This window comes from Pituophis catenifer, unplaced genomic scaffold (genome assembly GCF_029215685.1).
Source record: "Pituophis catenifer annectens isolate HBS135680 unplaced genomic scaffold, rPitCat1.0.hap2 SCAF_5, whole genome shotgun sequence".
In the NCBI taxonomy this organism is placed as follows: Eukaryota; Metazoa; Chordata; class Lepidosauria; order Squamata; family Colubridae; genus Pituophis; species Pituophis catenifer.
The window spans coordinates 94,141,735-94,146,734 of record NW_027256885.1 but is presented as its reverse complement, the minus strand read 5'-3'; positions in this window follow the sequence as shown (position 1 = coordinate 94,146,734).

The window sequence follows — 5,000 nt, the reverse complement described above, 5'->3', positions numbered from 1 at the left end:
GGTTTTGTAAGACTACCTCTCTGATTTCAGCCAGTTCTTTATTCATCAGCTTCAGCACCTTGATAGTCTCGTTGAACATATATACTGTCCAGTTATTTAATAAATGAAGATCCCGATAGTTCATTGCCACCCAAGATTGGGCAAGATGCCTCTGGATATCTGAGTTTTTAATGAGCCACCTGGTGTCAGTGGTGGGTGTGGTTTAGCAAATAGGAGTAGTGGAGTTTGTCCGATTAGCAGCTATTTGAATGTCTTTTATTACTGTCCCATCATGATTGAATATAGAGGCTGCTGACATGAAGGATCATGAGATGTAGGGGCAATAGATGCAAGATCGTGACTTAATTCCAGAATCCATGATATATAATCTCCTTTATGCAATTGTTACAGAGGCCCATTGTCCTTATCCACTCCCCCCTCAGCTGGAAATGTCAATATGGGAACCTTAGGTGTTGGAGTAGACTTAGGTAGAAAGTAAGGACCTTGTGCATAGACAATGCGTTTGTGGCAGGAGCGTTCTTACATGGTCACTTGAGAGTCCCAAAGCTAACAATGTCCAAGGCCATAAACAAATCATAGTCACTTATACGTGTGAAACAAAATTACTAGCAAAATCAGAAAAACAATTCTACTAACATTAGTATGTATAAGAAAGTGTTAAAATGTATATGTACAATATGAAGTTTCCTCCTGATGAATCTTCCGCTGTGCGCAGGGGACCAACTTCCGGTGTAGTTCTGCAAAGCTGTTGGTCACCACCTTGCGTTAAGAGTCTGTTGCCGGGAGGACTCAGCAAGATGTTTTTTCTCTTAAATCTCAACACCAGGGGTTTCTCCTTCTTTTTGTTGTAAATGAAATGGTCTTACGTGTCTTTTGGGGATCCAAATGATGCAATCGTTATGCTGGACAGCAGCGTATCCACGGCCCCAGGTAATAAGGTCAGCAGGTCCTCTCCATGCAGGATCAGGTTGTTGGTGGAAATAGACCTTTGGTTTTAGGATAGCTAATGGATAAGCAGAAAAATGACGGGTCGCAGCCAATGTGGGAGGCTGTCCAGTCAGGTTAAGGAAGTTCAAAGTACATAAGCAAAGATTGAGTTTGTTTTGCATGGCTGGGAGGCCGAGGCATTTTTCCTCTTTCAATTTTATAAGCCAAATTTGTGTGTGATGGACCACTTGTTACAAAAGTCTGCAAAGGCAGTACTGGTGTACACAGGTCCATTGTCAGTTTTAAGTTCAATTGGGCGTCCCATCGATGCAGAAGTCCGAATACAATGATTTATTACATGTTTGGTTGCTTCCTCCCTTTTTGGGAATGCCAATAATAAATCCTGAATAAGTGTCCACGGAAACATGCAAATATTTCCATGGGGCAAAGGATGGGTATTGAGTTACATCCATTTGCCAGATTTCACAAGTTTTAAGCCCTCTAGGGTTATACCCATAGGGATAGAATGAGCTTGTTGACTACAGGTAGGACATTGTTGTATGATGGCAGTCGCTTCAGCTGCCATGAGACCAAATTGTTTCGCTAATGCTTTTTATTTTGATGAAAATAGGCATGACTGTCCCATGGTGTGATGAAAGATATAACCATGAGCGCAGTTGCAGCTTTGTCATTTCCCTTTTCCAATCTCTGTCTCCGCTACCCACAATATCTATAACCTTCCAATAAACAAATCTCCTTATCACACTAAACATTCAAGTCCTTCTCTCACTGCCATTCTGACTTCCAAGCCAGCCCGTCTGTGCAAACCAACTTTCTCTTAAACAATTCAACTCCTTCTTACATTCCCTGTAACACTGGGTTCTTTGCATACCAGTCTTTATTCAAAATAGCACAATTATCTATTCACAGCCTACAATATCCAGTCAATCCTAAAAATTTCCTCAACTCTTCAGGTGTTATCTTCTGTCATTAATTAAATGTCCTATGTATTTTATCTCTCTTTCTACATATTGTAACTTCTAACTCATCTCTGTGATAATTCCAAACAAACAAACAAATAAACAAACAACAGACAAACAAAGAACAAACATGCCATCTGTTAAGTATGCAAAATGCACGTAGACATAAAAACAATAAGGAGTATTTTGAGTCAATGCTCTGAAATAGAATTGGGTATGAAAGTATTTAAAATGTCAAAAATGTTCAGAAGGAAAAAAATCAAAATTGCATTCTGAGCCGTTCAGTGCTCTGCAAAGGCAGGTATCAGATATCACCCTTTCACTCCCGCCTTTCTCTGGCTCGTTCTCTGAGAGAAAAAAAAATGGTTAAAAGTACAAAGTAGCCCCCCCCTCTTTCGTGCCTCTTATCTCCCAGGGAAAAAAGGAGGGGGTGAGGGAAAGGAAAAAATTTTTTTAAAACAGACCAAGCCTCCCTTCTCCTCGGAGGGCAGGGAGAGAAAAGAAAAAAGGTGCTTATACACAAAATTACATTTCATGCAATCCAATACACACCCATTCACATCTGTACTGCAATCAGACCTTTTGTATAATACATCCTTCATGCGAATCAGTCATTCAAATTATTTCAATGAACTAGTTTATTCCCAAAACAGTGAAAAAATTCAGGCAACAGTCATAATCACAAAAAGTGATATGGGCCCATAACCATTGCCCGGTTTTCCACAGTTTCAAGTTCAAACCCAGTCAATTTTTGCTGGCCAGCCAAGCATATCAATTCCACACACTATCATTATAGATGTACATCAACAAAATATTTTTAACAGAAATCACTTCAAGTTGATTAGTTCAAATTATCTGAGTCTTCCCATTTAGACAGGCTCTAATTTTATTTCCTGCTAAACCCCGGGTGGGAAGAACAATAAACAATTTATTTATTTATTTATTTATTTTTTCAGCCTGAGAAACATACTGAGAGTCAGAGATCAAATTAAAAGCTTGTTGAGAAAAAGTGTGAAAGCTAAGATAGTCGCAGACAATTAGTGTAAGATTCTTTCCAGATGTCGTCATGAGTATCCTTGTAAGCAATGGCTCCTCTGGAGAAAATCATTAAGCAAGTAAACCTAGGATCTTTAGGCAAATGATATGAAATACAGTTTACATAGTCAGTTAGAGCACACTGAAGAGATGAATCATTCCGAAGACAAAAGTAAAAGTCAGATTTTGAGATAAAAAGAATAATATTTATTAGATCAGTTCCATTTCTTCGACAGTCTGGATTACGTCCCAAGGTTATAATTTCAGCAATAGCTTAAATAAAGGGTAAAACATTTTTAGATGGTAATAAGACAAATAAAGCAATGTACCTTTTGCTGTTCTAAAACAGAATTAAATCTCCTGGCTTTTTTCTTTTAGTCAATAACTCAAATAATGGACTAAGTAAATGCATAGGTAAAGAGAAATATGAGCAGTCCCAATTAATAGTACCCAGTAATTGTTGCAAATTTAACTTTGGGTAACTTTAAAAGCCGGAGCAGAAAGAGATTGCACATACAGATAAGGAGCTGTATTTTCTCTGGGGCAATGTGCAATTCATTTACACATAAATCATTTTGTATTTTCAAAAAGCCAATTAGGTTGTATTTTTTGTGCTCCAATTTAAATGTCATCTATACGATGATAACCAGGGTTTTGAGGGCTAGATGTTACAGACATGCCCCCACTTTTTGGATTTTTACACTTTTCCTTGAGGTTTTGCTGTCTGATGATAACAGCAGTGCTAACAAATTAGTTTTATACGATGTTCCTATATCCTGACACACCAGAAGAAACTTGCAAAGTTGCAGCCGGCAGACACACAGAAAGCATTTCAGCAATTTATTCTATCCATCCCCCTTTTTTTGTCTAACTGTTTCTTTAAATTCTGCTTAGTGGGGGTGTAACTGACTCCTTCAGAATGAGCTGATGTTTAATTTCATGCCGTGCGTCTGTGTGGGTGATTTAACGTGAGAGCAATCTCTCAACAAAGTCTGAAAAGGAACTATTAACAGTGTCCTGAAGGCTTTTATTTATTTATTTTTTAATGTATCATAAAACACTCTATAACTAATCTCCAGAGTGCAAAAAATTTTTCAGGGCTGGGGAGGTTTGTGGAGGCATGTTCCCATCTGCTTCCACAGATTCACTTTTAAAGAGCCCTTTTATTGCCAAAAGTTTTTTAGAAGGTAGATCAAATTCTTTTCATGGGCAGGACTTTCCCGTTATCTTTTTAAAACAATAATTGAGGACTTGGCCAATTCTCTAAGTTTGTGGAGGTACGTAACCTGGGAGAACTAGAGAATTCTGCCCCCATACTCACGATTTATGGGAGGGTGCTTCGTTCGCAGACGACCGGCCCTGGTTTGCAGAGGCTCTTCCAGCCGAATGAGTATGAGGGTGCCAAGAGACGTGCTCGATCCATGAATCACGTCGGGGTCACCAGATGTTGATTTCATTCTGGCGGGCTTCTCATGTGGATTCCAGTTTAGGAAAACACAGGACAAGTGTTTTCTCGGGATGAGAGAGCAGCAAACAAAAGGCTACAATCTCTTTTATTAGTTACCAAAATACAGCGTCATCAGAAGGCGTTATTATGACTACACATCTCATATTACGTACAAGAGATGGGAAAACAATAGTAATGATGCAAAGCGGAACTTTAACTCTGGCTTTTTACAATTCTCAGATATTATTAGGCGAGAGGCCCATCTCCGTTATCTGCTTCTCAGGAATGTGATTCTCAGGAAGGAGATAAGAGATATTTTTACTTTGTATCCCAGGATGTTTATACAAGGAGATATCTTTACTTTTGCAGGCACATCCTATGTTAAAAACAATGAGAGAATGAATAGGGCCCTTCATATAGTATCCATGTGAACCCGCTTTTCATTGTCTGGTTATTTCGGTGCTAAGCTCCATACAAGTGTCCAGCCAGTTAAACTGGTTTAAACATGTTTTATGGCCACCGCATTCCCACACATAGATAGATAGATAGATAGATAGATAGATAGATAGATAGATAGATAGATAGATAGATAGATACTTACATAGATTGGC